Below are 13,194 nucleotides of genomic sequence, written 5' to 3' on the forward strand. Positions count from 1 at the left end.
ATTCAAATAAACAAAGGCCACTCCAAAATGGAATTTACATCAGCAATACTCAGAAACTGATATGCCTGGAATGTGCCCTATGCTCACATCAAAAACAATAGAACCAGCTGGTAAAAAAGAATGTTGCTATCACATCAGGATCTAAACACAGACTGAATGCAACACTGAAGGGAACTACTTTGTCTCTAGATGTGCTGCTTGTGAAAGGGTGGAATACAGTCACTCACAGTGAAATTAGTCAGTGGCTGGAGTGGGCTGAACCACTGCTCCATGCAGTATGCTGTAGTGGGAAGAAAGAAAATGCGATTGAAAACAGTCCAATGGATGAAGAGAACTGGTTAAAAAACCCGAGAGTAAGTATAGTATACATATAATTTTACTAGAATGAAAGTCTTGTCTAATGCCAGACCTAAAAAGGATAATCAAGAGTTTTCATGGGTGCCTCTGAAATCACTAACGGCGACATGCGGCTTTTGCCAAACCCCCCCGTGTCTCTAGCTGTACTTGATTTACACCTAAATTACGTTACCCTCCAATACTGCAAACAACTTACTCACAGGTTCTACATCTGCCCTTCGCAGGACTGAGCTGCCTTACCTCCCTGTCATAATGAAGCTTGCCATGATCTGTAACAAGAGAATCAGGTTCCTGTGTGACTCCATCAGCAGAAGTCTGTCCTCCAACCCTGAGGTATAGGTCATTTCCCACTTTTGTGCACCACGAGCACTGCAATGAAGTGCTGCAGTGTAATGACCTGGCTGCATGCCAGCCATTGCAAGAGGACCACCAAATCCACTCGTACCTTCCAGCTGCCTCTGTGCAGGTGAAACAAATTGTTCCTATGCATCTTGCTCCTGCTCCAACAGTTGTGGAACTTAGGCAAAAGGTCCAGGGACCTTGTTCTTACCAGGATGCATAAGCTTCTCCTGCCCACAAGTGCACTTCTGACAAGTATCTGAAAGCCTCCCAGTTACTTGATTTTACAAGGAATCTGGAAGAGGATCTTTGCTACAAGTCTTTCTGTCGGGCACACTGTATGGCTTTGCTGAGTAGGGCCAGCTGGTGGGCGCCCAGAGAGCAACATCATCCATCTAGATCGATGATCCTTGTACAGTATAAGCACCTTTTTGCACTTTCTAGAGCAATACCTGCAGAACCTCAATCATTCCTCTTACTGGATCTCTGTTCAGTTATCAACTGATGCCCGAGGGGGCATGCTTGTGGTCCTTGCTTCCTTTGATGAACAAAAATGCTTTGATTTGTACTTACATTGGCACTACAGTGACAAGTGTGACAATGTTTCCATCCAAAAATCCTTTTCCTTAACCAATATATCATGCCCACTGGTATCCACCTTACCGACACAGTCCATGGAATGATTGCAAAATTCTAATAGACCATGTCCACGTAGGTCACAACAATTATGATCTGTTCATTGCAACCTGATGTAGATCACAACATAGCCCCTATTATTTTGAGCCACCATCAGGAGTCCTTTATTTCCGAATTCAAGGGCAACCTGATACTTGCTTTGTGTGCTGCAAGGGGGAGCATTCATGATTGCCCTGTGACTGGTTTGGGTCTTGCTCTCCTGCTTACATCCTCCTAGATCTCTGGACAGGAAACTACTGCCCAGAGAAATGTTCGAAACTTCCCACTTCACTATCCTGTTCATTATTTACAGAATAAGATTGCCAATTGAGGAAATTCAAACCTCAGTCAAAGTCTTAGAAGTCGCAAACCCAACTGCCACAGAGTTATGGTTACTTTCTGACCTCTTAGAAGCCCGAAGCCCTGTCGTTTTGCAAAACAGAATAGTTCTTGATATTACCTATGCTGTCAATGGTAGTTTTTGTTATGCTGTTGGATCAGCATATTGCTCATTTATACCACATGGTTCTTTGAGATTGTGGCCAGAATTATCATATCGGAAAGAGAGTTAAGGAATGGTACGAAACTAAATGATGGATTCAGCCTTGATGGGGAACGTATTTGGTTCAAGAATGTATTTGGGGCACCGGAAATGAAGATACAGGGGTGTGGAATTCCTATAGCCTGACTCCCAGGACATATTGTTTGGGGTCAAGGGAAACAAGATTTCATGTTTATTTTGTCCTTGGGACAAGTAGGCCCAACCCCCTGCAGCACAAACCCTTTGGCTGCCAGTTTACAGCACCACATTATGGATCAGGAAATGGCATTGTCTGAAGTGAAGGTAAAATGTATGTCCATATGTTAATACTGTTTGAACTTGTATTAATGGTTTATTAATGCAAAGCCTTTATTAGAAATGTGAGCACTCTAACAATATGAGGCTACGTGTAATGCTCCCAGAATGCCCTCTAATTAGATGCAAATATTTGCAGAAGCTTGAAAGCAAGATTGGCGAGTCTTTGCTTTCAAAATAAAATGTTCACAAAAAAATGCAACTAGGAAATAAAACATTTAGCTAAACTAGTTTAAATTATTAGGTACAATTTGTTTGATGCGTCATCTAGTAAAACATGTTGATGCATGCTAGTATTCCTAAAAATTACCAGCTCTTGTCTAATCTTTCCCCCATACTGAGCAATATTGGAAATTTACTCCTGGCAAAGATAGAAGCATTGTTAAACTTTGCAAAATGTGTATACATTTTTATACTGGGACCACTGTCGGCAGTGCAGTCAGAGCTTACAATATTTCCTTGGAGTGCTCACCCTACTAATAAAGGATTTGCATTAAAGAACCATAAATACAAGTTCAAACAGCATTAACATACTGACATAAATATTATCATAACTACAGACAATGGCGTTCCCTGATCCGTACTGTAAACTGGCAGCCAAAGGTATTGTGCTGCAGGAGGTTGGGCCTACTTGTCCCCAGGACAAAATAAACTTGAAAGCTTTTTGTCCTTGACCCCAAACAATATGTCCTGAGAGTTGGGCTATAGGAATTCCATACCCCTGAACATGCTAGTTAGTAGGTTGGCATAGAGTCAGAAGTACATTCCAACCCTGGAACTATTGCTTAAAACTACCTCCAGCCCCATTATGTAGGTCTGTGGAAAGGTGGTGAAATAAGGGAATTGTTAGGATTCAAACCCTATTATATATTAGCCCTTGCATAATCAGAGATACAATTATCAGAGTGCTTATATAAAGAAATGTCTTGCATAATTTGCCACCACACTACTTACCACCAAAGGTTAAAGATAATTTTTTTTTACAGAACAAGTAGATTTATGAAGCAACCTGTCCATTGGACAAGTAGATATTTTACTAAATTCCACAACCCTGGCAATTTTCTGCCGGCAATGTGAAAACTGACATGACAGTATTTTTTAGAGTAATGTTATTTCTGTAATAGACATTTTACAGGGTCTGTGTTGAAAATGGCTGGCAATGTGTGTTTCCAAGAGCAAAATAGGCTTTCCTTGGAACATTACTGACACTAACACAGCAAACATTTTTCTGGGGCAATGTGAAAATTGCATGACAACACATAAATATCACAGCAATGTCGAAAACAGAAGGGCAAGGCAATATTCGGCCGTGACAATATGTCTTTAAATGTGGCGTAGTGAAACTCTCTCAGCAATCTGCAAGGGGAAGAAAGGTCAATGTAGAAATTGGTGCTGCAGTGTATGCCCATGTAAAACGGACCTGATAATATTCTGAGAGCAGTACAGAAACTCGCACTGCAGTGTTGGTAGCTGGGGAAATGTGAAACTGACATTACAATGTGGAAACTGGCAGGTGGATACAAGGAGCAGAACTCTATAGACAATTTGAACAAGTCTACTGGCAGTCACACATTGAGCATCATATGATTAACAGCATACGGGTACATGTAAGCAACAACCTTTTAATATAGGCAGCACAAAGAAATATTTGAAATATGCAATGAAAGAACCATGGCAGAATAACTCTGAAGGCATTTTATTTTCTGGGTGCACAACTTTTGATGAATTATTAACTGGCACAGAAACAATGTGCTTTTTATCTCCTCGAACAGTATTTTAAATTGTGTAATTTCTACTTGCATACAATTTAGAAATTACATTTTCGCAGTGAGTAGTTGCATAATACATCAAGCACCATTTTAGTAACCGAATTTAGCCATGGGTCACACAATTCTGCGAGGCTCTCGTTTAATCTGATGAAGTACCCTGCTAGCAGCTATACCAACCACTGGGTCATGTATAAAAACTGGACAAGATATTTTTCTTGAAATAAATAAGGTATTTTGTACCAAGAACCTTCTCACAATAGAGAAGTTAAATAGGCTTCTTTGCTTTGAAAGATGTTATGTTTTCAAGGTAGGCATCAAAACTAACACAAAGTATAAGAAATGAAGGGCTAACAGTTTTGCACCGAGTGAGCCTAAGTACGTAAGAAACATGTTCACATAACTTTAGTAAAACATAAAAATGTGAGCGGTAAAAGAACCTCTGGTCTTCCATAAGTTATGAAAAATCATCCCAAAAACCAACCCTGTGACCAATCCAAACTAACATTGTATTTTTGGAGTGCGTACAAAAGCCAGTCACCAGCAATTGAACATCAAAGTCTGGGTATGCTTCCCTAAAGTATTACAATTATTTAAGCAGTTTACAACAGCTAGCCTCAACTTATAGGGAAAGTTATGCCCTCGCAAAACACTGATAGGTCACTCATCCAATAAAATGGCAGTAGAAAGGTTTGGCATATTATGTTCGACCTTGATTTTAATAGATGTTTGGCATATCTAAAAGAGTGGGAAAAACAAGCACTGTAAACATACAAAGAAGGACACAGACTTTTATCTATGTCTGGATTCAATCCTGTGTCATAAACATATCACATTTTACACCTCTTCTTTAGTCTTCTGAGCTATCAAGCTAGTAGCTGTAATAAATAGCAAGAAAATACACCTTTATGTGACAAATTCCACTTTTAAAGGAAAGAAATGTTCACGAATAACGACACATTCCTGGCTGGTAGACTTTTACCCTCACAACTGGGATTTACTCGGAAAACTGCCAATATGGTGGATTTCCACGTGTGAAAATCCAAACTGTAGACATTTTGAGTGAGTTCACCAGTAAAGATATAACACTTACAAACCTTCAGGGCTTGTGGAGATTCATCAACAATTAGTATCTAATTTGCAGTCATGGGAAAGCATACATAATTACTCCGTCAAGGATAGGCTTAAGCATTTCTTCAATTCAGGAACAGGAAGTGGACAGCTGAATATTTCAAGGCCGGGACGGTGGTCAGCAAGGAAACTACATGAGAAAAATATTTTCCTTAGCGATTAAAAGAAATGGATGGTTTTAATGCTTATTTGCATTTCATTACAGTGCACAACATTTTAGACGTACTATTCCCAATGCAGAAAAACACATGAAAACACGTGCCTAAAAATACATGGCTAGCATACTTTATACCAAAAGCACTCGTAGGAATCTTTGTAAATTCCAAAAATGTCGCAGATTTGCTCCAAATTAAAGAATAATGTAATGGGTGCAAATTCCAAACTGAAAAATGCACCTTATGCTGACAACATTCAATTAAAATGGGGGGTTTTCTGTGCCTTTATAGAGAAGGGTGAGGCAAATCACTTATTACTTTTACCAAAGATTGATTGAATAACAGTGGACTCTAAATGAAATATCAAAGACCATGCTTTTGTCGACAGAAGAAACAAGCATTGGCATAGCCAATAGGTCTCGCTTTTGGGACCTTCTAAGTATTTAGTTATGCAGCACAATATCCTTGGTGCAACCACATCAACTGTTGCGTGGCTAAACACTTATAAGGTCCCAAAGACGAGACCTATTGGCTATAACAATGCTTGGTGTGGTTGTGTGTGTGGGGTTGTGTGTGTGGGTGGGTGTGTGTGTGTGTGTGTGGTTGTGTGTGTGGTTGTGGGTGCGGTTGTGGGTGCGTGTGTGGATGTGTGGTTGGGTGTGTGGTTTGGTGTGGTTGTGTGTGGTGTGTGTGGTTGTGTGTGTGGTGTGTGTGGTTGTGTGTGTGGTTGTGTGTGTGGTTGTGTGTGTGGTTGTGTGTGGTTGTATGTGTGGTTGTGTGTGTGGTTGTGTGTGTGTGGTTGTGTGTGGGGTTGTGTGTGGGGTTGTGTGTGTGGATATGTGGTTGGGTGTGTGTGGTTGTGTGTGTGTGGGGCTGTGTGCATGTTTGTGTGTGGTTGTGTGTGTGTGTGGTTGTGTGTGCGCGGTTGGGTGTGGTTGTGTTGTATGTGGTTGTGTGTGGATGTGGTTGTGAGGAACTGGCTAATATCCTGATGTTACTACTGGAGCACTCTAGTTCCTTCAAGTCCTCTTCCTTTGATAGCAATCGAACTTGTTTCTTTAAAATGTTTTTTAAAATTCCAGGTTGATTAATAAAATCCCGCCAATTGGACATGTCAAGGTGCAATTCAGTGCAAGCAGTTAAAAGGCCATTTGCCCATGGGTTGTCATTTTTCACGAAAATTTCCTTTAAGATTGCCTTCATTGTGTTTGGGGGGGCAGGGCAGACCCCTCAATAATAACGAACAAACGATGCTCAATGTTCATAACGCTGTTTATTTAGCCCAAATTCAAGACGTACCAAGGTGTTCCCAGCATGGGCGGGGATGTGAAAGATCTGTTTAAATGCCCGGCAACTGACACGTTCCGTGATGTTAATTGATACCGCGGGAAATGCTAGTTGGCCGTATGTAATTGTCGGGAGTAGCTTGGCTCTAATAACCTTTCTAACGGGACCTGTTGTCGGACTACTTAATTTGGAGTTTAGTTTGCACAGGGCGTACGTCACTGCCTTAGCTTTTGATTCAATAGATGCAGTGTGTGCTGCAGACTTCCCACTGCTCATAATCCAAACCCCTAAGTAATTGTATTTAGTTGTTGTAGCTACTTTCAGGTTACCCATTTGCCATTGTTTTTTTTGTTTGTTCGCATACTTCCCGAAAATTACTACTTTTGTTTTCCCTACATTTACTCTTAGATCATTTTCATTATTATAGATGTTTAATGCACCCAGTAATCGTTGCATACCCGTTTTGGTATGGTCCAAAAGCACCATGTCGTCCACGTACTGCAGTAAAAACAGTCTGGTAGGCCCAATTTTCGGGGGTAACAAATTCGCTTTGGAGATTGTTTTACCAAGGTCTGCAGTGTAGAGATTGAAAAGCAGGGGTGCCAATACACACCCTTGTTTTAGACCACGATCTGTGTAAATCTTTTTGGTCTCCGAGTTCATCGTTACTTTCACTCGTACCCAGGTTCCGGTGTAGAGAGCAGTGATTGCTTTCAACAGTGTAGTCGGAATACACCAGTCTAGTAATTTCCTCCACAGCAAATTCCTATTGACGTCATCGAATGCTGCAGTATAATCCACAAAGCATGCGAACAGTGGGGGCTGTTTTTCCTTGGTAGACTGTGCTACCAGGTAGGCAAGGGCTAAGATGTTATCTAGTGTCGAAACTCCTGGCCTAAAGCCGGACTGATATACTGGAAGAATTTAGTTTTCATTGGCCCAATTTTGCAAATCTTGCAAAAGGAGATTTGCAAATCCTTTTGCCTCAATATCCAAAAGGGCTATCAGCCTTTAATTAGATGGATGTCCAGTGTCGCCCTTTTTATGAATTGGTTGGAGCAAGGAACCTTTCCAGGCTTCAGGCACCGTTGAGTTATCCAGACAGAACTGATAAAGTGGAGTAAATAGGGTTCCCCAGAAGTCGCTGTCATCTTTGAAAAGGCTTCCGGGCAGGTCATTGGGTCCAGGGGCCCCATCCTTTCTGATGTTTTTTATAATTGGCGTTACCCGATTTCCTACTTCAGAAGTTTCAAATGGTTCTTCCGTGCCACTTATACGAGCATTGGTCATGCTGGAATTAGTGAAACCTATTTGATGGTATACTGGTCCATGGTCTGGAGCACTACAGTACAGTGTGGTCACGTGGGAGACCCATGTATGGCTGGCGACCCCATTGCGTCAGTCGTGTCCGTGGCCAGACAGCCTGTTGATATATGCCCAAAATTCAGCCTGTCTATTGGACATCAGCAGGCTGAAAATATGAGACCATTGCGAGTCCTGCAATTGCCTTTTGTGGTCCCATAAATTTTTCCTGTGAGCTTTTCTTGCTAGCAACAGATTTTGTAGTGTTTTGTTGTTACCCTTTCTCTTATTTTCACGGTTGGCTTGTCTCAGGGACCGCTTGCTTTGTGCGATTTTTTCACATCTCGGTTGCATTTGGCAGCACTCCCTTTCTCCACAGTCTTGCTGATGGTGTGCTCTTTTACCTAACAAAAGGCGATACAGCTCTGGCACCAGGTTAGTCCAATTCTCAGCCATGTTACCAGCGGCGAAGTCTTTCACTAATATGGCCCAGTTACTTTTCCATTTTGAAAGTCTAGTTGTATCTATTTTATTCCATTTTAGCCTTCTTAGAAGCGTGTGAATTTCCTCTCCATTGGAATGGCCTAAGAGGGTAATGTACGGAAGACTATCTCTTTGCAGCGTAATGGCTGTGACTAATGGTTGATGGTCACTAGTCTGCAGCACTGGGTTTTGAAGAGCTGCTGCTTGATCGTGTAAACGATTGCACATGAAGATGTAATCAATTGGGAGTTTCATTTTTCCCTGTGAGGCATTGTTCGTGCCATGGATGGTAAGGGGAGGATCTTGGATTGGCCTCAAGCTGTACGTGTTTAAAAATGTGTTTAGTAGAGTCCCAGCCCGATCCTTGTGCACTAATGCATCATTTGCAGTCCCCAAGTTCTGGGTGTTAAAGTCCCCGGCCAATATAATCCCACTATTTGGATAGTTACTGAGCAAATCTTCAAGTATGTCGACCAAGACCCTCATCTCAGAGTGTCTTGGTTTGTCTTTGCAATTAAAATAGACATTCAAAAGGAGAATAGTTAATGGACGGCCATTCAGTTTTAATCCCTGCAGATAAATAGCTTGTACTGTGTCCATGGCTAACACGGTATCAGTTTTTATATTGCGGCTAATTCGTATATATATGGATAAGCCCCCAGATGGCCTACCAAATATATTATACTTTTTTGCTGGCTGTTGAATTTCTACAAAGCCTGGAATGACCACTGGAGCGAGTAACCAGGTTTCTTGGAGACACAACAGGTCCCCAGACTGTAAGAATTCGAGTGCAGCTCTGTTTTACAGCGTGGTTTTTAGACCGTACACATTCCATGAGATGACTTTCACAATGGTGGTCATTCGACTCTCCCGACAGTAGTTCCTTTGTTGTGCTAGGAGCAATTTGGTTTTATGCATGTTCGGGTCATTACTGCTCCCTTTTGGGGGTTTCTAGATTGATCAAGTGGACCTCTTTCTGTTAGGTTGGAGTTAGGTGAAAGATGTATTTTTAAATTAAGAAACGCTAACATGCGAGGGACTGGTTTTGTCCCTTTTAAGATGGTCTTTCTTGGGGTTTGTGTCTTTTTATCAGTAGGTCCACCTCCTAACAGGTGTGGGTACCTTTCCTCTTTTGGTATGTGTACACTAATCCCCCATTTCGCAAATTGATCTCGTTCTTGCATAATCTTGTGGACTATTAAGTTATCTTTCCATTTTAATATTGTTGACTCTCTTAATGTGTTACTCCCCAGTATCTTAAATTGAATTTGAGTAAGATCTTCGGTCACAATGGAAGAGAGCTCTGGGATGTGTTGAAAAATTTGTAAAATGTTGGACCTATTTAATGTGTCGGAATTTCCACGAGATATATATTCGGGTGTCAGAATTATGATATTATTCTCCGATTCCCTATACACTTGGGCCCTTTGACCGACCGCGAGGGATTGTATTTGCTGGCTTTGGGCCGTTGTTGTGGTTACTCTATTTTCATCGTGGGCAGCCTTATTACTCCTTAACCCAAGATTTTCAAATAAGGTGAGAAATGTCCTTTCTCTGCCCCTAGCCTGTGAAGATGCAACCAGATCTTGATTTTCTGTGCTCTTTTCTATGAAGTGGCACCCTCGGCTGTCTATTTTTAATGGAGGTTCGGGTTCATGTGGGGCTCTAGTAAGCTGCTTAATGTTCTCGGTAATGTGACCAGCTTCAAAATTTGTGCTTGTGGTTAATTTGATTACTGGTAATTTGTTTGATTGGTTATCCTCATAGTTTGAATTTATAATTTATTGTGGTGACTTGTTTGACTCATCATTTACTGGTTTATACTTTTGGAATATAGAATAAAATTTCTGAGGCTTCGGGCGGCTTTGTGCAAGGGCCTTCTTTGAGATCGTTTTTTGACTCTGATTACCGTGCAATGAGGCCAGGCCCAGTTGTAATTCCTTTGCACGCCCATGTTGTTTATTATTTTTTGCCTGCTTCTTCTAGTGTTTTTTTGCTCTCCTTGTCAGTGCTTTAACAGGTTCCATGGCTTCTTGCAGGTTGCCTAAATGGCTAATATTGCTATGGAGGGTCTTACCCATCACTGGTTCCTCGTGGTGGGGGGTGTTTTCACATGTTACTGACGCTAATTGCGTCGATGACGGGGGGGTGTCCGACCCTGGAGTGGATTTAGTATCTTGAGTCTTATTGTGCGTGAAGGATTTGTCTTCTGGTCTTGGACTGTGGAGCACACTCTTCGCTGTTCTATGGTGTGACGAAATGAGGGAGCGGTCAGCCCCTTTTGTGGCATTAATACCGTTGTGTTTTACTTGTTTTAGTGTTCTTTCAGCTGAGTTTTGATTTGATTGATCTGTGAGCTTTAATTGTCTATGCTTTAGCTCTGAAATTATTGATGTTAAGATTTCGGGGAGCGAGCTAAGTTTCTCAACTATTGGTGAACAAGAGCATCCGGCTGTTGTCTGCAATTTCAACGACTCCAGATTTCCTGCTAGTATGTCAATTTTACCTTCTATGTTAATCATAGCTGTTGCTATTGCCTGCATTGTGTCCATTTGAATTTCCAGTTTTTGTGTTTGCCAGGTAAGCGCCTTGATGGCCGTCGTCAGTGTAGAATTTATTGAGGATAGCAGAGTATTTTGATGGTGGGAATTGCTTGGCATTGTACTCTTTGTTTCTGCAGTTGGTTGATGGGGGTTTTGTTCCCCCAAATGGCTATTCTCTCTCAACTTCGATCCCAGTGAGGATGGACTTTAGTTAAAGGTGAGAAGTTTGATCGCTGACAGATATGGTGACTGAGACAGATCATGCCGAGTTCTTCTATCGCCTGCCTGTGGGGTCACCAGACTGTCGCCATACATCCGCAGATTGACCTTGGTTGGGGGCTCCGAGGCTGACGTTATCTCCAGAACTTCTGGACTCTCCCCATGCGTCTGCTGCTTGGCCTTGATGGGAGACTCCAGGGCTGCTGATATTTCCAGGATTTCTGGGTTTCCCTGCCCCAGTGCATCTTGCCCCCTTACATGGAGCTCCAATGCTGGAGGAGTTTCGAAAGCCTCTGGGTTTTCTTGCCCTAGCGTGTCTTTTCTCCCTTCCGGGGGCAGACAGGGGACTACTCCATTGTTCCAGAAAAAGGAAAGTTTCCCATCATCCGGTTTTTCAGTGCTCTGTATGGTTAATTCCTGGCTCGGGCCATCTTCAGCTTGTTGCTTCTCCTGTTTTGATGTATTGCCGCAGAGCTCTCCCTTCCCCGATGTTCTTTGTCCGGACAGTTTTGGAATCAAATATTTGCAGATTCCCATACTATTTAGATTAGTATTTGGATTTAGAATTGTGTGTGCAATAGGGGTAGACTATAATTGCGCTCGGATCTCCTTAACTGACTTTTTCTCAGTGCCGGTGCCGGCTCTAGTTTTGCGCATTTTGGAGCCTGGCCTGCTCTTTATCATTTCCCTCCCCTGTTGTGCGCAAGCTTGTTTTTGATGTCCTCGTGCAATCCAATCCTTAAGTTTGAATGGTAGTCTGTAGATCGATTTCCAGCTATATACCAGATGTTTGAGCTCATTGGGTGCCGAAGTTATATGTGCTTCATAGGCAATAGCACTTCGCTTAGTTGGTCCTTCTTGTCTAATTTTCCTATTGTCCTGGAAGCTGTTTGATGTCATTTGAGGAGAACTTGGAAAGAAAGAGAGAAAAAAAAAAAAGAAAAGAAAAAAAGGGTTCTAAGGTCGTCCGGGCTGGAATCCTCCTCCTCCTGTACCTTGCACATTGCTTACAGCTCCCACAGCTGGCAGTTGAGGTATATGCAAAACCCGGCTTAGACCGGCAAATTAAAGGCTGTGCTTGGAGCAATGCCTCTGTGTTTTCTGGCAGGGCAATCGGGGTGAGCTCAGGGGCGCGCAGGGCACGCTGATAAACAACAGCAACCCAGTTGGACTACCGCCGTGGGGACACCTGGTTCGCAGTCCCGGCCGCTACTAATTGCGGCCGCGCACGCACCTAGATGTGCACCAGTCTCTCACTCTCTGCTCGCCCATGATGGAATCACCGTTAAAAAAAAATAAAAAGTAGGCGTTCACGCGCTGTCCGCGTTGACCGGGGCTTCACCAGGGTGGGCAGAGGAAGGTTTGGCAGCTGTGCTGTCCCCCCCCCCCCCCCCCTGCACTCCACCACTTTTCTTTTTCGGGGGAGCGATTGGATGGGGTCGCGGTAGATTTATGAAGATTTATAAAGCTGCCCGCCGCTGCCGTGGGGGTCGCGGGTGTCCGGATTGCGGCGGGTGACCTCAGCAGGCCTCCATGGGCTTCAGAGCAACTCTGCCCCGAAGGACTGGAGAGACAGATGAGACGGAATGGAGGGATGAAGCGGTGCGGTGAGGAGAGGAGAGACGGCATCCTCCGCCTCCTCTCGCTGCTCAACGCGTCTAGCAGCCGCTGCACACACAACATGTTCTTTGATGTTCTTTTAACGAGAACATCTAAGGGGCGCCGCGAAAGTGATCGCAGGCAAAAGTGAAAGTGATCGCGGGTGCTTAATGAGCATGATGAGGTTTGCCATATGGTGCCTCTGTTCCTAAGCGCGCGTACATGCACTGTAGCTCTAGGCTGGCCATAGTAGCATTTTCTGAGCCCTCACTAAAAGTCTCGCCAGACCAGCGCAAGCGCTGGGTCAGGCGAGACCTAAAAAAGGATGCGGTCATATATCCTAATGAACTTCTCTTTCACATAGACAATATCCAAAACAGTAACCAATAAGTGAATACGGTAAGCACACTAGATAAACAGAAATTGGATCAAGTTTAACCTAGTTGTGAGAAACTGAGCAAAAAAACATAATTTCACTCAGA

At 42.9% G+C, this 13,194-nt stretch overlaps 1 long non-coding RNA gene across 1 annotated transcript in view; it reads right to left on the reverse strand.

The window, feature by feature from the left end:
- LOC146810879 (uncharacterized) overlaps positions 1 to 13,194 on the reverse strand; it is a 126,090-nt gene that overhangs the window by 73,613 nt on the left and 39,283 nt on the right. Inside the window, exon 2 of the long non-coding RNA XR_014966641.1 lies at positions 5,091 to 5,254. This is a non-coding gene — a long non-coding RNA (uncharacterized LOC146810879). The remainder of the gene's footprint in view (positions 1 to 5,090; positions 5,255 to 13,194) is intronic.

Source organism: Triturus cristatus, chromosome 7, assembly GCF_964204655.1.
Source record: "Triturus cristatus chromosome 7, aTriCri1.1, whole genome shotgun sequence".
Classification (NCBI taxonomy): domain Eukaryota; kingdom Metazoa; phylum Chordata; class Amphibia; order Caudata; family Salamandridae; genus Triturus; species Triturus cristatus.